Source organism: Rhinoderma darwinii, chromosome 3 (genome assembly GCF_050947455.1).
Source record: "Rhinoderma darwinii isolate aRhiDar2 chromosome 3, aRhiDar2.hap1, whole genome shotgun sequence".
NCBI lineage: Eukaryota > Metazoa > Chordata > Amphibia > Anura > Rhinodermatidae > Rhinoderma > Rhinoderma darwinii.
The window spans coordinates 286,364,374-286,385,502 of NC_134689.1; the positions used below are offsets into that span (position 1 = coordinate 286,364,374).

General features: G+C 40.3%; 1 long non-coding RNA gene across 1 annotated transcript in view; it reads left to right on the forward strand.

Moving 5' to 3' along the window:
• The window catches only part of LOC142748094 (uncharacterized), a 384,295-nt gene extending 380,366 nt beyond the window's left edge, over nucleotides 1-3,929 (forward strand). The window contains exon 5 of the long non-coding RNA XR_012882136.1: nucleotides 2,925-3,929. This is a non-coding gene — a long non-coding RNA (uncharacterized LOC142748094). The remainder of the gene's footprint in view (nucleotides 1-2,924) is intronic.
• Nucleotides 3,930-21,129: the final 17,200 nt, after the last annotated feature.

The window sequence follows — 21,129 nt, forward strand, 5'->3', positions numbered from 1 at the left end:
ATTTCCGAATCGACATTGGACTAATACACACTCCACTCCCGAGCAAACCCCTCAAGTTTCCAAACAAACGCTAATCAACATTGGACCACTATATATCATCGTTTTGAACAATCCACATAAGCAAATTTATCATTTGACGGTGGGTACACAATACGATTTTTTTGGTACACTGACACCCGAGACCACCATGGAGGGGGGGGAAACCCAGTCTTCTCTCCACAGGGTCCTCCAGCAGCCAATACATTCTAAACTGAATCAAATGCATTGCAGCTAAACTACTCCATTCGAAATTAATGCATACAATTAGTGGTCAACACTCACCCGCGGTGGCGTTGGTCCCTCGGCTTTTGTTCTTTGGCTACGGTCCATCTGGGCTCTCCCGGCGTCGGAGGCGAGTGCCGTTGCCTTCCTTGCGATCTAGCAACACAAGTACAAAATACCATTAGGATCCTAAAAGATTGTGCCTCAAAAATTGCGCAATTCTCAACATCCCCCAACCACACTTCTTCCCTCAATAATACATTCCTTTCACAAAGGAATGTTGCTACCAGTCCCACACCGAATCCAAATACCCTTCCCCTTTGGCCAATACACTACAACATTTGGTGTATAATCTCATATCTTCCTACCTTCAGTGTGCCCCGCTCGCCCCGCGGGTCCCGTGGCTCCGATCCCCTTTGGTTGCCCTGACAACGGATCAGCGTCATAGCACCCTCCACTGTCCCCCACTAACACAACTGTTCACCCAGTGTATCCAAAACTGTGTTCAAATCATCATTTACATTACCAAATAGCGCTAGCCCGTTTCCAAACCAGGAATCCGCTTCTTACAAAACTTCTCACCAGAAGTATAGATCGTAACCCAGTATATGTCCCTTTTTATTTAATTATTTTTTACTTTCAATATTTCCCTTATTGTACTTCCTCTCCCCTTGCTGCCCACAAGAATGCATTTTATGTGTTTGCATTCTTAGTGTATTTTGCGGCTCCAAACCCCTTTGGTTGCCCTGACAACGGATTAGCGTCCTAGCTCGTCTCAGTGTAACTCAGCAACACAAGCGCTTGCCCAGTACATTCAAGTTTGTGCTAAAACAATCATTTTTATTACCAATTAGCGCCAACTACCTATTAATCTCTTAGTACTCGATCCTCCTTTAAGATAATTATATACAAGAGTTTTGGACCGTAAACTTGGATATTTTTATTTTTATTTTCATCTTTATTTTCACTATTTTTTATTTTTTATTTTCTATGTATTGTACTCATTTTCTCCCTGCTGTCTGCAAAAATGTTTTTTAACTAAGGAATGTTTTTACCTTTGTATACCGCAAATGTGTTTTTATGACCACGCACGAGGAGTGAAAGAGAGAAAAAAAGCCGGGTGTGACGTCACGATCGCACCTTGACCCCGTCAGATTTGGCGGTTTTTTCACTCAAACCCATTTGAACTCACATGTTATATAAATGCTGTCAACGTATTATTCACATGGCCTGAGGAAGACGCTTGTTCAGCGTTGAAACGCGTAGCCACTGATTGGAATAAAACTTCTTGAACATTATACCCTGGACCTGGTTTCTTATCATTTCCACCACACAGCAGCGCCCTCGCAAAGATCCAATTTTCTCCTTCATTTCCCTTCAGCAAGTGGTAGCGATAGGCTACCGCTCTCCGCACTAAGTACAAGGGAAGGGGGGAGAAGGCTGTGCGATCTACAAGGTGGGCTGTGTGTGCCTATCTACAAGGGGGGCTGTGTGTAGCTATCTACAAGGGTGGGCTGTGTCTGGCTATCTACAAGGGGGGGCTGTGTGTGGCTAACTACAAGGGGGGCTATGTGTGGCGCTATCTACAAGGGGGGGCCTGTGTGTGGCTATCTACAAGGGGGGCTGTGTGGCTATCTACAAGGGGGAGCTGTGTGTGGCGCTATCTACAAGGGGGAGCTGTGTGTGGCGCTATCTACAAAGGGGGGTTGTGTGTGGCTATCTACAAGAGGGAGCTGTGTGGCGCTATCTACAAGGGGGAGCTGTGTGACTATCTACAAGGGGGAGCTGTGTGCCTATCTAGAAGGGGGAGCTATGTGGCTATCTAGAAGGGGGGCTGTGTGGCTATCTACAAGTGGGGCTGTGTGGCTATCTACAAGGATAGGCTGTGTGGCTATCTACAAGGGGGAGCTGTGTGGCTATCTACAAGGGGGGGTTGTGTGGATATCTACAAGGGGGCTGTGTGGCTATCTACAAGGGGGCTGTGTGGCTTTCTACAAGGGGGGCTGTGTGGCTATCTACAAGGATAGGCTGTGTGGCTATCTACAAGGGGGAGCTGTGTGGCTATCTACAAGGGGGGGTTGTGTGGATATCTACAAGGGGGCTGTGTGGCTATCTACAAGGGGGCTGTGTGGCTTTCTACAAGGGGGTCTGTGTGGCTATCTACAAGGGGGAGCTGTGTGTGGCGCTATCTACAAGGGGGAGCTGTGTGTGGCGCTATCTACAAAGGGGGGTTGTGTGTGGCTATCTACAAGAGGGAGCTGTGTGGCGCTATCTACAAGGGGGAGCTGTGTGACTATCTACAAGGGGGAGCTGTGTGCCTATCTAGAAGGGGGAGCTATGTGGCTATCTAGAAGGGGGGTTGTGTGGCTATCTACAAGGGGGGCTGTGTGGCTATCTACAAGGATAGGCTGTGTGGCTATCTACAAGAGGAAGCTGTGTGGCTATCTACAAGGGAGAGCTGTGTGGCTATCTACAAGGGGGGCTGTGTGTGGTGGTATCTACAGGAGGCGGTTACTGATGGGGCACTTTTATTGTTTCAGCACTGAGGGATCTTTATTACCATCTGGATCACTGGTTTACAAGTTTGTTTAGAGGATGGGATATAGGTGGGGAGGGTGCTGGAAAAGCGAGAAACCAACATGTCTGTTTGTCAAATTCTGCAGAGACGAGTCATGGCTGGAATAAGTCGTCACAGTGGTCTGGTCCGGATGGAGAAAAAAAGAGAAAGTGAACGACTCTAATCAGAGAAAACATCGTCTAAATCTGTGAAATTTGCAGGCCAAGTCAACACATTGAACTCCTTGTCATGTTCCTCAAACCATTCCTGAACAGTTTTTGCAGTGTGGCAGGACACATAGACCTGCTTAAAGAGGCCCCTGCTATTAGGATATACGGGTTCCATTAAGGGGTGTACATGGCCTGCAACAATATTTAGGTAGATGGTTTGTGTCAAACGATTGTGCTTGAATGTCCTCCACGTGAATGCCAAGGTTTTCCCGCAACACATTGCCTAGATTATCACACTGCCTTCCCTGGCTTGCCTTCTTCCCATAGTGTATCCTGGTGCCCTCTCTTCCCCTGGTAAGCGACGCACACACACCCGGCCATCCAAATGATGTAAAATAAAACAATTCATTAGACCAGGCCACTTTCTTCTATTGCTCCATGGTTTCGTTTGAGGGTTCATGTGCCCATTATAGGTGATTTTGGTGGTCTCGTGACTAGTCTGTGGGTACACAGCCCCATACACATCAAGCTGCTATGCACTGTTTGTTTTGACCCCTTTTATGTCAATAACTTTTTTATCAATTTGTGCTGCAGTATCTCTTCTATGGGGTTGGACTAGACAGCCTAACCATCACTACTCACATGCTTTGATGAGCATTGGGCGATCATGACCCTGTAACTGGTTCACCGGTTGTCCTTCCTTGGTAGATACTAACCACTGCACACCAGGAACTGCCCACAAAACCTGCCATTTTGGACATGCTCTGACCCAGTCATCTAGCCATCACAATTTGGCCCTTGTCAAAGTCCCTCAGATGCTTATGCTTGTCCTTTTTCCTGCTTCCAACTTCAACTTCAAGAACTGACTGTACACTTGCTGCCTAATATATCCCGCCCCTTGACATTCGCTATTGTAGTGAGATAATCAATGTTATTCATGGTACCTGTCAGTAGTTTTAATGTTATGACTGATCTGTGAATACCACTGCATCCATATAGCCGAGCCAGTCATTGATGGAAGCAAAAATATATTGTTAATAAAGATATACCATTATTTAGTAGACCTAAGTTTACGCTTTATTAACACATTTGTATCCATCAGCTCAGCTTATTAGCTTGATGGGCATGAGTTAATTACATTGTCACAATGGAAACTATAATGTTCTTTAACCTCAAGGATTACTAAATATATTTACGAGATTGCTGCCTTGTACAACTTACTATATACTAATACAAGGCCTAATGTTTAGTATTAAAGGGAACCTGTCACCAGCATTTTAAGAATTGAACTTTACTCACCCCTCGCTGGCCGCTGCTGTCAAAAGTTCATTGCTGTTATCCCCTCTCCTAAACTCCTCCTCCGACCGTAAATAACGGTCTGCAAACATTTTGCTCCTTTTATTGTAATAATCTGGTGTCCCTTTGTGCGCACACACCAGAACAGGACATCGATGGGCAAGCACGGGATTTCGTGTATGCTGGGGGGGGGAAGGTGGGGGACGAAGGGCTGCCAATCAAAAGTAAGGAGGCGGTGTTATCTGGGAAAGGCTTGAGGAATGCAGATATGACTCTTTTCAAACTAAGATATGACTCTTTTATGCTCCTCAGCATACGGCACAGGAACACTAAAAAAACTGAATACTGGAAGGTACAGAGCCGACTTATTATACATTACATAGAAATGATAATTCACCCACTTCCACCAGGTATTGCTGGATTAATAGGTGAAATTCTGGTGACAGGTTCCCTTTAAGAATAGGCAGCCAGGCAAATATAAAAAAGAATACAATGTTTTTCAGTAGTTTTGCTGTCAGGCCTTTTAACTTTACTGCATATTTGCACATTCCAGTTAAAGGGGCTTTCTTGTTTCAGCAAATAAAGTTTATTTGCCGTATAATGGAAAGTTATACAACTTTCTAAAATAGTTTCTACATCAATTCCTCATTCAGATTTTTTCAGTGTTTCAAGCTTGGTTTATAACCCACTGTTGGAAGCAATGAGCAGACAGGAACATTTTTGTCTTTCTTTAGTTATGTAAATCACGCTAGACATTAAAAAATAGTAAATGGTCACAATGGGATTGAAAATGCTCCTACCTTGCTTGACATTTCAGGGGTATATGGTGTTAGGTATTTGCCAGTATTACTAGTTTCCTGCTTTGTTTCTCTTAGTATTATCTAAGGCTGAGTTAACACATAGCAATTTTTGCCTATTATGCCCAAAACCGACTGATCATAAGAATTATTGCTTTGTATAAATGCACAAAAGGATCTGAACTACTGGATGAGAAATGAATATAAGCTACTAAAGTATTTCCTGAGTTGATCAGTTATTGCTATGATTATAGCATGTAAGTGGTGATTTCAGCAGACCATCAGTAGACTACAGCTGCACAGGGGCCCCAAGGGGTGAGAGTGCCCTCTCTGCCACAGTAAGACTAGGTAGCAGAATCTAGCAGACTGAAGTCTTGACAGGATTAGCTAAAAAAAAGCTACCACTAAATTAACGATGCCCAAATGGGCGTAACTTAATTGTGATGTGGGCGGGGCTTACTGAATTCGAGGGCACGTCTTTGTTGCAGCCAGTAGAGATTCTACCAAGGTACAGCAATTTGAAAAAAGAGACTTGTTAAGTTTGATTAATGGATGTGTAGTACAAGTGGTCAGTGTGTAGTATGTGTGCTGTGTGTGAGTGGTGTGTGAATGGTGGTTGTTTATGCTGTGTGCTGTCTGTGAGTAGCGCATGTGCGGCAAATGTCTTTTCTGTGAGTGGTACAGGTTGTGTCCTGGTTATCGGTGAAACATGTGCGACATCCGTCCAGGGTGTGGGTGGCATATGAGTATTTTATTGTAACCAATTTAACATGAATCAAAAATGACTTTACACTAGAATACTGTTCTATTCATATACCATTTAGATAATGTTAACACTATCCATATTTTTCACACAATACACCAACGGCTTAATTTATTATGTATTGTCAAATTTTCTTTTTTGTAAGATGTCAAGTCAGGTACTTTTACAGTTCTCTAACAATTGAATGGTACAATTTCAAGCCTTTCAAAAAAAGGTAATGACTACCTGCCAGTCCAACCAAATCCTACTGGCCAACAATGTAAAGACTGCCGCATTTATACAAAATGAGTTGGCTGCTGACCAATTTATCTGAAAATTATTATCTGAACTGCCACAAAGAAAAAAAAGTATGTTGTAAACGAAAATGCACTTCCCATGTAAAACAACAATGGGCCAATTCATTATAATAAAGTACTGCTGTCATGTAAAAAGTCTTTATATTCATAGCACTTTATTATACTATAATAGGAAGAAAGTATACCACAAATTTTGCTGTCTGCTGCAGCTCCATGGAAGTCTATAATAAAAAATGTCTGTGTTATCTATATCATTAATAAAAAAAATATTTTACTTTTACTAAAAAAAAAAATTTGTTTTCTTTTTGTTTGTTTTTTAATGGATGCATTTTTTGTTTTGATTGGTCCACTGATTTTGTCATACTAAATTCCAAGGCTCAATTTTTATGGGAATCAATAGTGATATAAGCTCACAGACCACCACTCAAGATAGAAGCAATAACTAGATATGGAATCCCCCTTCAAAGACAGCTAAGTAGTTTGTAAATGCGCAAAAGAAGCAGCGTTGCAATTACATGTTCAGAATGCTACTTGATTTTCCAGCAATAATATAACATATAAGGTCAAATATATTAAATTCAGAAGAAAATGTAATGTTTTACCAAATATACTGGATGCATGTTCTATATAATTTTACAATGAGCACTTTTTATTTTTAGTGACACTTCAAAAAGTTGCGCTTTTTGTAACTAGGAAGCAACTTGATGGCAGATTTCTCAATCTATTTACATAGTTTCAAAAATATGGCAGTCAAACGGAATGTTATATTTATGGCGCCCCTAGACCACGCTTCAAAGTTACATGGCGACTAATTTATCAAAAGTGTCAGAAATATTGTTCAATCTCCCCGATATTTCAGTTTTGCAGGCTATATTCTTTCAATGCAAGCAATGGGAATGGAATAAAAGATCAATTATTGCAGAAATAAAAGTCATGATAAAGTAGGGGCAAATATCTAAAGCCATGTGTTATTTTCTAATGTATGACCTGATACACAGATCGCTTATAATGAATGATCATAAAATCTGAAAATATTTATATTAGAAGGAATGAAAGGCATACAATATTCTATAAGGACTTCTCTGAAAGGCAACAGAAAAGCTTTGTATGTCCCCAGGCGGTAAAACACCCTCAATCATTTGTTACCACAGTGATCAAAACTCATTGATCCATCAGTTCAACATTGTAAGGAAGTGACAATACAACAAATGTCTGTTTCTTCATTTGTCTTCTGTCCCTGTGAATGATAGAACTGTTTACATCAGTAAGGCCGAGTGTAGTGGTATGTCTAACATCTAGTGACAGCCCGAGGAGCCCAGGGAAGTGTACATGTGTCATCTATTATGGTACTTTTAATGGGCCAGCAAGATATTTATTTCAGAGATGTTACGGCTTGTTCGGGGAGAGCGCAACACAAATGAATGGTGCAAGTTCCTACTAAGACTGAGCATTGACTGATGGCTGAGCAACCTGCATGAACTTTCTCTATGTTCTGTAGGAACCGCTATAGCAAATCTAAATTCTTAGGTCAATTCACTGTGTGGGTATATTGTAAGGTCACCTTAAAGGGAAAATGAGCTTTGTCCTGATTGAAAGATAAAATTAGAAGCAGTCCCAAAAAATGCCTCTGCATGTAATAAATATGGTACATGCCACATACAACCGTTTTCTGGATCTTTAATTTACTAAACATGACAGGGCTCCACGGTGATTATCCAGACATGATAATCACACATACCTGGAAAAACGATTTTCGATTTGGCATAATATCACTTGTAATGTATATTTTGGGATTATATAGCATGGTCTGAGCACATGCAATGTCATGCATCCGCAAAATCCAACAAATTTTTTGGGGATAATTGCATAAAACCTATTAAATACCATTACCCTGCTTACTGGCATCTCACAGGCAAGTTGGCGATGTGGTCTTGCATCTCATGCAATGTTTTGCCATGGAGCTCTGGTCTAAAACAGCTTTATATTTCAAAAACACTCATCTCATCTGTATTCATTCTACTCCTATAATGAAAAGCAGAAATGTAGTGGGTATTGACATGGTATGTATTCAAAACATAAATCTTCTGTATTAGTATACAGTACTGAGAAAAAACATATAATAAGATTTTCCGAAAACAAAGAATAGCTCAATTTGGAACATTTTTTGCTAGGCAGAAAGTTGGCATCACAGGCAGGCTGTTTGAGAGGACATTAGGCTACTGCTTTGATAAAATAATAAAACGGATCTGAGACTTTCTGTCATGTTTGATCTGTCCTCTTGTTCATTTTCTGCCTATCTGACAACTGATGCTTTTTCAGCTTCCAAGTTCCCGAGACTTCTGTCAACAGACACATGGGGATTGTATTTTTAATGGCGTTAATCTCTGGAATTAGAAAGTTCCGCAGGTGTACTTTATTTAAACACACAAAAAACCACCACACAGATGTTAACTACTTTTTTAATCCGTTCTCTGTTGGAGGGGTTGAAATAACTTTGAAATGGGTTCTTTGATATTACGTTCGGTTTGGATACTATACTATTAATACTTTTTCTTGTAAATACTATGGTTGCTGTCCCCGCCTCATTTGACATTCCTTCTGTTCTTAAACTGTTCATTGCCTCTTACATATCTATTCATTTCTCAGCTATGTAAAGCACATTAACTGAAGTCGATAATTACGGCAGCATGTGCTATATATTCTTTGTCAGCAGCTACCAGTGGGATCTAGTATTATATTAAAATAACTTCTTTAAAGTCATTGTTCAGCAGTAATAATCAAAGTGCTTATTTCAATCCATTCACTTAAACATTTTCTTTATTCCCTAATCGTGTTTATTAGGCATTGTCTATCGCCATAATGGACGGCTCGGATTTGAGAGGAGTTAAAGAGGCTCTGTCACCAGATTTTGCAGCCCCTATCTGCTATTGCAGCAGATAGGCGCTGCAATGTAGATTACAGTAACGTTTTTATTTTTAAAAAATGAGCATTTTTGGTCAAGTTATGACCATTTTTGTAGTTATGCAAATGAGGCTTGCAAAAGTCCAAGTGGGTGTGTTTAAAAGTAAAAGTCCAAGTGGGCGTGTATTATGTGCGTACATCGGGGCGTTTTTAATACTTTTACTAGCTGGGCGCTCTGAAGAGAAGTATCATCCACTTCTCTTCAGAACGCCCAGCTTCTGGCAGTGCAGACACAGCCGTGTTCTCGAGAGATCACGCTGTGTCGTCACTCACAGGTCCTGCATCGTGTCGGACGAGCGAGGACACCGGCACCAGAGGCTTCAGTTGATTCTGCAGCAGCATCGGCGTTTGCAGGTAAGTCGATGTAGCTACTTACCTGCAAACGCTGATGCTGCTGCAGAATCAACTGTAGCCTCTGGTGCCGATGTGTCCTCGCTCGTCCGACACGATGCAGGACCTGGGGCAGGAAGTGAGTGATGTCACAGCGTGATCTCTCGAGAACACGCTGTGTCTGCACTGCCAGAAGCTGGGCGTTCTGAAGAGAAGTGGATGATACTTCTCTTCAGAGCGCCCAGCTAGTAAAAGTATTAAAAACGCCCCGATGTACGCACATAATACACGCCCACTTGGACTTTTACTTTTAAACACACCCACTTGGACTTTTGCAAGCCTCATTTGCATAACTACAAAAATGGTCATAACTTGGCCAAAAATGCTCGTTTTTTAAAAATAAAAACGTTACTGTAATCTACATTGCAGCGCCTATCTGCTGCAATAGCAGATAGGGGTTGCAAAATCTGGTGACAGAGCCTCTTTAAGTAAGATTCATTTCCGGATTTGCTTTAACTATGGAGTACGGTTGTTGTGCGGGTCTTGCATTCTTTGGCTACCTGTTCATTGGATATGTAAAGCAGGTGATGAGAGATGACCGCCTCACATGGCAGATTAGTTCCCCCTTTGCTAAATAAAGTGCGACCGGACCCAAGAAATGTGGCTAAGTACTGATCATTTTAGTATGTGTTCAGGTGTGGAAACTATTAACAGGGCATGGGCTTTGAAATATATTGAGTGATTCAATCAAGCTTGATGTTTTCTCTCATTGATAACATCTGCATTCACACCTGTCTTTTCAAGGAACGTTGAATTAGAAGCGAATGAAGAATTTTATATAAACCTTTCATGTAATGCTAATACACTATACTCTAGAGTCGGATATTCTGAACAAAATCACGAAGTAAGCAATGCCTCTAAATCACACTTTTTATTTCTGCTTTGCTCCATACATTATTTTGATACCTTTTTAATGGGCAGCTTGAGAGGTCTTTTAGTAAATTAAATGTTTTTTCTTTCTGTAGAGTCAACCGTTTTTTCTACATTCATCATTTTCCCATTAAGCAGATCATTTGTGCACTGTGGGGTTACCGCTCTGGGCAGTAATGTATTTTTGAAGGATCTTCAGGAAGAGAGTTACCTGCTTTACCAGGCACTTGTATTCAGAGGAAGGAACAACTTTGTTAATGAAAGATAAATACTAAATAATCGACTGTGCGATACTGTACATATTCCTGCTAGGTAATGGATGAATTAGTAGGCCACACAATAACCCTTAGTGCCATTTAGGGCTGGAGTGTGTCTTGTGAGCAGCGGGCAAGCCAACTCACCAGTCCAAGCATGAGTACTCCAAAACTGTGCATGTGAATGGCCCCTGGCTCAGTGTGTCCACAGAAAAAAATAAATGAAAAAAAATTCGTCCAGCACATGAAATAAGAATAATTAATTTTTTATTAATAAGGCATATCAAAATCCAAAACCAAAGAGTCCATCTCTCTTACGTTTCAAATGCAGTTTGCATGAACACGTACTGCGTTTGAGTTTAAATCAGGAGAAGGGATTGGCCACTCCGAGACCCCGATATACATTATTTATCCACTATAGTAGTAAACTGTGAACGTAACAGGAAGTCTGGACTCCCATGAACAGCTAGACGTAATGTTGGAGTATGACATCTCTGTATGATTGAGCTGTTAAAGTTAAATGAGTTATCCGGGAAGTCATTTTTTTTTAGTAGGGGCTGCAATTTAAATAAATAAACCAAAAAAGCAATACTTACCTATCCCTGCCCCTCCAGCGATCTAGCGCTGACGCTCCGGCGGCACTCCCGGTGGTTGTTTACACACACATAGAATGTGACCATTGAAGAAAATTAGAGGTCTCAGCGGGGCTCAGCTGCAATATGTTATATTATGCCAGAAATACGACTCATCCCCACAGAGCGCCATTGAGTCCTCAGATTGTCTGCAGCGGTTAGATGCTACGTGAATGTAAACAACCACCGAGAGTGCTGCTTGAGCGACAGAGCTGGATTGCTGGGGGGGGGGGCCAGGGATATGTAAGTATTGCTTTTTTGGTTTATTTATTTCATTTGCAGCCCTATAAAAAAATGTTCACTTCTCAGATAACCCCTTTAAGGAGGAGTGTAAACCAACACAACACGATGCCCACAACACTATGACACCACCACCTCCATAATGACAAAAGATGTTAGAGGGACTGTACCTATTCCCAGATTATTTCTAGATTAATCATTCTGTACACAGATAAATCCAGGTTTTACAATACACACTATTCCTGTCTCCATGCACGATGTTCTGTGCGTCAGATCACACAGGCTCTCCTGAGAGCAGTAGTCTTTTTTATATACTCTTCCGTAGATACGTTAACCCCTGTGGCTGCTGCAAAGTCACCATCTGTACGCTGATGTGTTGCAATTTCAGACAAATAGCGACTTTCGCAATTCCACTGCTGACTGGTCGACTGACATTTTCACCCTATTGAAACCTGTGCCAGACTCTAGAAATTACACTGTATGGTGTGCAGCTCCTAGGACACATGGGTTTGACCAGCCTTGAGTGGCACTTCCCCGCATGGAACATTGATATGGGTTTCTTGATCCATGTTTGGCTGGTAACAACTACTTTTACGTCATTAAAAAAAGCTGCCAATGCGCTTTGTTTCAGAGCTATGATGTGTGGTTATGTTCATCTGGGTGCTGAGTGCCTTTTGAAGCGGCCACCATTCAGGAGCTAGAGGGAAAAAAATTGACCTGGTTGTTAAGGTTGAAAATGGGGAGATATTTTGCTGAAAGTCCATGTGTAGTGCAACATTTCTTAACATTCAGAATTATTCTTAAAGGGTTTTGTAAGGATTAAAAATGTCTGCTTATGGTATAACAAAGAAGTACCCATTCACCTTTTAAATCTCCAGCGCCGATGGTCCCGTGGATCTACACTGGTCTCTGTTTACATTACTGCAGTGATGATGTGGTTGGCTGTGGGATTTTTTAAGCATGGTCAGGAAAATGTAATGCTTTCACAAAGGTTGGGATTGCATATAAGAGCAGAAAGAAATGTAATCCACCTCAGGAGAATTCTGTATTGGGATGATCATACAAGTTCGCTGTGTATCATTATCATTACGTGCAAATCCAGACTAAGTAAATTAGCTTTAAAACAGGGGTAGTGATGTATAGCCCATGAATTTGCTTTTGTGTAAAACATTGATTAGTATATATGCTCCTCTGGTCTAGACATAATAAATCAAATTATTGTTTTGAGTTCAGTATTACTGTAACAAAGTACAGCATAAGAAACGTGTAAACTGATATGTGGGTGGGAAGAAGTGGAGTAAGAAACTAGGATATAACTTCAACCCCCATTTGGCCTTAATGTAGCTTTAATCACATAAATCTGCTTATAGTGTAAGCATTATAGCCTTCATAATTTACTTAGAATGGGCATGCATATTTAAAGAGACGTGTTTTACTTGCATTAAAATTCCCTACAATTTTGTATTTATCTAGCAATTAAAGGTATCAGTTTTTGTTTTCCTGCCCAGTTTCTTAGGAAATTTTCACCTCCAAAGTATTTTTGCATTGCAGAAACAAAGGAGTCAATTGATAGATGCTTTGCAGACGGAAACAGGTTACATGGTTACATAGCTTGATCCGTGAAGGCTGCTAGAATCATCAGGTTTAGTTCTCTGCCCAGTTGGCAGGCAGCCGCCAGCTACTCTCTCCAGGCACATTCCCTAAGTACAGCTGATCCAAGCTCACTGAATGTATCCCCATACAACCCACTAGTATTTGTGAGAGGTTGGTTAACAGGCCCAGGAGGACGCTGCAGTACTAATCTGCCATTGTCACAAAACAAAAATCCTTTCCAATGCTTGGCTCCCAATTAAACATAATCCCTTAGAGAATGAATTCTCTGTGCGATCTGCTCTCCCGTCACCATCTCATTCATAAATGAATCTAGGCTGAATTTCATGACTTCAGGGAAAAAACTGCAGAAAGTTTACAGGGAAAATATCTTGAACTAAAAAGAGACCTTGAAGCTGAAAAGTGGTTTGATTGCTATTCTTTTAGACAAATATATTGTGACATCTTGTTGTATTGCTTGTCTCAAGAATATATTTCACTCTACGTCTCATCTTCCTTCATATAAACTGCAACTCTTCAAATTGTTCTCTTGTCCATATGAGTAAAAAAAGAGTTCGTTTTCCACAATGGGGGATTTATTCTTCCTTTTTTTTTTTATCAGGAAACTAGAACATCTTTATAGCACCAACAAAGCATCACCAGCACAAATCGTATAAGTACAAAATGATTCAGGCAATCCTGGTATGACGAAAAAAAGCCAACTCGCATTATCAAGAAGTGCACAGTTAAAGTTTTTTTCATGAGTTCCATATATTCCAAGGATAAGCTCCTCAAGGAGAGAGGTTTCAAATACCAATGACTTTTCTTGACATTTTCCCCATTGATGCTCTATTGAGGTATTTTAGATGGTTTAGCCTGAAAAGGGGAATAGCATACAAAATTTTGAATTGTGTTCGTTGGTCACAAAACATATTCCCTTATACTTTGAAACTCTGCCCATGACAACATGACAGCAAACAATTATATTCAAGTAGCAGTGATTAGTTACATCCAGTAGAGATGTATTCTAATATGACAAAGTATACTTTGAATTTATGCTTGTGATCCTCCATTCCCAATAGCTCAATTATTATAGTGGTTTTCTCAACTTTTTGAATAGAGAACAGTGCTACATATAGCTGATTTCCTTGGGTCCGTCTTGTCTAATCTGTTATTGCCAAGGGAAGTCTGACCATAAATATCCGCCACAATGGCGGGGTCCACCAGAATGGGAGCCACTCTTACAGAGCAGCACTCTTTTTCCGGCTCATAGAGGTGGATCCCGGGCAGGGGGTTCCCCCTATGATGTCAATATTCTCTTATAGGACATATGGACTGGGATTGTATATATGAGACAACCACTTTAATATACTTATTTTTCAGGAATGCTTTGTTAATAGGGGATTTCTGTGTCCCCCATGAGGACACTTAATACTTCTCAGTGTTTATGCTTGTTTTCATTTAGTGCCCTTTACTATGGAAAAAGAGAAGGAAAAACATCTGCAAAAATGGTATCTTCTAGCTATTAATAAGATATTGAGTTCATTAAGACCAGGCGTTAGTGTATGAACATTTTTGTTGAACATTATCATAAAAAAATGTATTATGATATCATATCCTATAATGTTTTTTTTCCCCTAGCCTGTATAAGTTATTATAATTGTTGTTGACAGAATTTGGTTTGATGGCCATAAAAACCATGCAAGTGCTGATACTTTCTAAATTATTACTCTCAACACCGGACTGTGCAGTGTGATCTTCTTCCAATTTGGCATTTGAAAATAGTACTTGGAATAGACATTGTAATTAAGAATTCCAAACTGCATCTTTTCACAGGATGGAATTAGCATTTAAGAATAATTGGAGTAAGTAACTAACTGAGTGGATTAAAGCAGTCGTGCAGAATTGTCAGCATATACCAGAATCTATTCATTATGCATCTTTTAAATTGTTTAATTCGTAAAATGTTCTTGCGAATCTAACAGTAGAACTTTGCTCTTATTAGACAATCTTTTGGCACGTATCCTATAACCTTCTAAGTGAATGCAATGTATTGTTCGTTCCTGTCTTAACAATCTCTCAGTTAATAAGGTTGTTAATTGAGTTTGCTGAACTTTTCATAGTTCTGGCAGAACTATACATAGCTCAAGGGTCTAATGATCCGCACATCGTTCATTCGCCAGATATTCTCATATAGCTGAAGATGTATAATCTAAAGGTCAAATTACAAAACTAAATGGAAAAACTTTAAAATAGTTGTACTGTGGTTGGGAGGGCTATATGTGATCACAATACTGGGGAAAACAGTTCAGGTTTTCCTTTTACTGTACAGCGATCAACATGGGTCAACACACAATGGTCAAGTAAGAAAATGTCATCTAACTGAACAGTGACGAGTCAGAAAAACAATTTATGCCAAAAATAATAGCCCATAATAAAGCAATGTAAAAGAAGCAGTATTGTAAGGGTTGAGAATATTTAACGGGAATGCAACCCCATTATGACAGTGGTCCTCTCTAAAAGCTGGCAAAGCCCAATCTGTTGAAAGAAAAAAAAGTTTTTGTTGTCTCACTGTCAAAGAGTATTAACTATACTGCTACTTACATTGGAAATGGGTAAATTTTTTAAACCTCTGTAATATTGTTTAGCTTGTGTTCTATTATCCTTAGATATCTGAATCTGTCTCTTCGTGTTTTGGATAGTTTATGACGCCATCAGTGCCTGCATATACAGTAGCAGAATTGACCATTTATTTGTAAAAAATCATACTCGTTCTAGATATTACAAAAATCATAGAGAGGACCTTTCCTTTTGGAGAGGCTTTCCTGATCTCACAAGTCGGGATCCTATAATCAGATACAGATCATATAATCTGTTAGTGTCTACCAATTACATTCACAGAGCTTTGGTCTGAATATTCCATGACATTTGGGGCAATTAGAGACTAATATTAAAGGATACACGATTTCTAGAAGTTGACGGAATCACAAATTGTTTATTTGTAGTACAGTGGAAATGTGATTATTTCTACATGGCCATAAAACTGTCATGATACCGAAATGCAACACTAATTTAAAGGCTATGTACACCTAATTTTATTAAATCAACATGTTTTGTGATTTAAAGCACTTTTTGAATTTTATTAAAAATAGTTTTCACTTTTTATGATTCAGCTTCTATGCATCCTGTATACATAGACGTTGTATCGTTCTCTCTCAATACCAATACCATCAGTTTAGCTGAACTGATGGCTCGACTGAGAGCTGGTCCTGTGTGTTTCTGACAACTTAGATGTAATCAATATTAGGTGGATCCTGTGTGTCAGGACCTGCTCTCAGCCAGGTCATCTTAGATGTGATTGATATCACGTGGATCCTGTGTGGCAGAAACACAAGGATCTGCTCTCAACCGAGCCGTCAGTTCAGTTGAACTGATGGAATCGGCTGAGAGAGAATAATACAGTTTTTATTTATACAGTATAAATAGAGGCTGTACTGTAAAAAGTAACACATTTTTTTAATAAACGTCAATAAGAAAGTGCCTAAAATTACAAGACTCATTGATTTAATAACAACAAAAACATTCAAATGTTTCCACAGCCGTTAAGAGATGTTCTTCGATACGTACTCAATCACCCTCACATAATGATTGATGACTGCTGCCATATTAAACATTGCATTTATAAACCCAAGAATATATCTGAATTTTTTTTTCTGTTATTTCGGAGACACATTCTGCAAGCCTTGTTGGTAACCCCAGTCTTCTGGTGTGTGCCTGTTCATTATCAGTTCTGATGGAGGAATTCCATCATATAAAATAATCCTGAATCTGCAATATTCATCACAGTAAAGTGTGGCAGAAGTGTACCTAATGAAACTAAAAGAACTGTCCACTCCATGGAATATGCTCACTACGCTCCATGTAACATTTTTGTTTCAGACATTTTACTAGGAAGTCTAATACTTCCTAGTAATAGACTATGCCAAGTAATTAAAGCATTAGAAAACTGCTGAAGACCTTAGACCACTTTCCACCTTTTAAACTAACTATTTCAGGTACCATGTCATTATTTACTCTAAACATCACCAGGGTTGGACTGCTTTACCAGAGTACCAAAAGACCCTTCAGTAGAAGTGGATGTCCCCACATCTCCAGCATAAGACAACCTCATTTAAAGCTGTCTTTGGAGCCAGACACTTGCCCTAAGGTCTTTTTCTTATTGGTTAATTCAGAAGTGATCTGCTGTGCATTCTGCATGTGCAATGACAACAACATAGTTTACAATGCAATTCAAAGTGAATGATCTATACAGATGGCCCTCGGAGTCATTTTCTGTGGTGGGTCCAAGGAACCCATCCGACACGTGAATCTTCACTCTGTTTTCTATACAGCTTTTTTGTAATAGATTATGAATAAGTATTCTTAATGCACCTTTTTGTGGATTATGAGGTGATGTCAGCTATGTAGTTATAGGATAAAACCATAAAGTAATAAGTTTCTCTGTACAGCAACCTACATTCCTTTCTCAAACGTGTGAAACATAATGCTCCTATTTTAGGATTTTGCATTTGCACTTGTCTACAATGAATAGTATAACACTGCATCTATATCACCACTGTTCTCTTTTGTTTTGGAGACAGAGAATGAAAAACCGAATGTCAATCATAATGAAACCCGTGTAAGCAATTACTAATTAATGAAAGCGCACCTTCACCCGCCTACAGTAGCATGATGCTCATTTTAAACTTGCTCTCCAAGCCAAATGTTGGTGCATTGTAAGTATGTTATTTGTGGTCGTGCACACCTTAAATCTATTTTCACTACTTGTAACCTCAAGATTTCCCTCCAGCTGGTTTTCTGATTGATATTTGTTCTCATCAAAGTCTCTGTCACTCTTCTGCAAAAGATTCTTTTAATCGCAGGAACATGTCAACGGCAGAGGTCGCTTGGAAGAAGAACCACTTCTGTACTATTTGTAGAAATGTAGTGGAAATGTCTTAGCATCATGTTTTAACTGTATAGGTATATCTACTATATTTACATGTTACTAAATTTACATTATAAGATGGAAAAACATTTTATTACTTTGAATTACTGAAAGCTTGAATAAGAGGGCCAGCGGAAAAAATAAGTTATAAAATATTTAAAAAAAGTAATATTTCCTGTAGGACTTAGATAAGCGTGTGGGTGTGTACAGTATGTATATAGTGTAAATAAATTTACACAATTCTTCTATCTTTTTGCCTGAAACAGCATAAATACTGTGCTACTGCATGGCGTTACATTAAACCATCGATCTATCTGATTCATAACAGAATTTCACAGCACAAAATTAAATAAATAGTGAATCTAGAAGAATTCCCTTTTCTTTCACTCCTAATTCCTATCACCACCCCTATGTATATGCTACATAATTTTACAAATGAGCTTGGTTAGCTGTTCTGTATGTCCAAATTACCACATTTTTCAAAGTTTTCGCCTACTTGGTTTATATCTTGAGACATAACAAATGTATTTGTTGTCTTTCCCACATATATTAGTACTTATGAGCACTTTGATGCATATACTATATATAAGGTACTGCAAGTGTTTCTCCCCCTAACTGGTGTATGTTGTCACTGTTGTATTAAAGTCATATATGGAAAGGTACTTTGATGTGGAGTCTCCAGGAATGTAGAGTTACGTGGAGGTCAGAGGAGTTAGTTTGAAATCCAGAATTAGTACAGCTTAGAACAGGAGCCTCAAACACGCAGCCCCTGAGGCTGTCATCTGCGACCCTCGGGGCATCGTACCTCCCTTGGGAGAGGAGAGAGCAGGCCAAAGTAGTAGTGCCCCAGCGAATGATGAAGCCCCTGATGTCACTGTCCATATATGGACAGTGATGTCAGGGACTTCCCCCAAGCCAGAGTCCCAGAGAAGAGCTTATACTAGGCTCTGCTCCAGTACTCCTGCTCTGAGAAAGCCCCTGACATCTCTGTCCATATATGGACAGTAATGTCAGGAGCAAAGCTGGAGTCCCAGTCAGAGTGCTAGAAGCAGCTCTGTTCCAGGACTCCGGTTGGGAAAGCCCATGACATCCCTGTCCATATATAGACAGTGATGTCAGGAGCAGAGATGGAGTCCCAGGCAGAGCGCTAGTAGCGCTCTGCCCGGAACTCCGGCTCTGGGGTTTCCCCTGACATCCCGCTCACCTCTCACAGTGCTTCCAGGCACCAAGACTGCGGGGCACCATAGCTGCCTCGGGAGAAGAGAGAGCAGGCCAAAGGAGGAGTGCGCCAGCGAACGACGAAGCCCCTGACGTCACTGTCCATATATGGACAGTGATGCATTGTTAGGCGCTTCCCCCGAGTCGGAGTCCCAGAGCAGAGCTTATACTAGCTCTCTGCTCCGGGACTCCTGCTCTGAGGAAGCCCCTGACATCACTGTCCATATATGGACAGTGATGTCAGGAGCAAAGCTGGAGTCCCAGTCAGAGTACTAGAAGCGGCTCTGATCCGGGACTCCGGCTGGGGAAGCTCCTGACATCACTGTTAATATATGGACAGTGATGTCAGGAACAGAGATGGAGTCTCAGGCAGAGCACTCGTAGCGCTCTGCCTGGGACTCCGCCTCTGGGGTTGCCCATCACATCACTGTCCATATATGGATAGTGATGTCAGGGGCTTCCCCAGAGTTCCAGGGCAGAACCTATACTAGTGCTCTGCTCTGGGACTAAGGCTCAGTGTGTGTGTGTGTGTGTGTGTGTGTGTGTCACTATCTACAGAGAGCACTGTGGCATTACCTACAGAGGGCACTGTGGCATTATCTACAGAGGGCACTGTGGCATTATCTAGCGGGTGGCATTATCTACAGAGGGCACTGTGGCATTATCTAAAGAGGGCACTGGCATTATCTATGGGCGGGTGTGTGGCATTATCTACAGAGGGCACTGTGGCATTATCTAGAGAGGGCACTGTGGCACCATCTAAAAAGGGGATGCCCAATCTTCATATTCTTGTGTCTGCCAAATGCTGCCAACTGGATTGTTAAAATAAGCACGTGGAGTAAACTCACAAATTTCCATTAAGTTTGAACCTAGTAGAATGATTATAGTAATGTAGTGTTATTATAGTAATGTAGTATTATAGTAATGTAGTATTGTTATAGTAGTTCAAATAACTAATTGACTAACAATAATTTTGTATTGTATCAAATTTGAAAGTAATGAAGCCCAGTCAACGTCACATTTTTTCTATGTGGGGCCCGTTTACCCGGCTGAGTTTGAGACCCCTGGCCTAGAAAATAGAATTTAGTGTATTTAGCTTCATAACTACAGTCATTTTGTTGGAAATATCACACTTAACACTGAGATATACAGTTAGGTCCAGAATTATTTGGACAGTGACACAATATTCATGATTTGGGCTCTGCATGCCACCACATTGGATTTGAAATTAAACAACTCAGATAAAATTGAAGTGTAGACTTTCAGGTTTAATTCAAGGGGTCGACCAAAAAAATCCTGTGAAATGTTTAGGAATTGCAACCATTTTTCTACACAGCCTCAGTGGGCCCAAAAGTAATTGCACAAATTAACATTACCATAAATAAAATGTTGTTGTTTTTTAATGCTTTGTAGAGAATCCTTTGCAGACAATGACTGCATGAAGTCTGGAACTCATGGACATCACCAAAACGCTGGGTTTCCTCCTTTGTGATGCTTTGCCAGGCTTTTACTGTAGCTGTCTTAAGTTGTTGCTTGTTTGTGGGTCTTTCTGCCTTAAGTTTTATCTTAAGCAAGTGAAATGCATGCTCAATCGGGTTGAGATCTGGTAATTGACTTGGCCATTGTAGAATATTACCCTTCTGTGTCTTAAAAAAACTCCTCGGTTGATTTCACATTATGTTTTGGGTCATTGTCCATCTGTACTGTGAAGCGACGTCCAATCAACCTTGTTGCATTAGGTTGGATCTGAACAGAAAGTAAATCCCTGAACACTTCAGAATTCATCCGGCTGCTTTTTTCTTCATTCACATCATCAATAAACACTGGTGACCCAGTGCTTTTGGTAG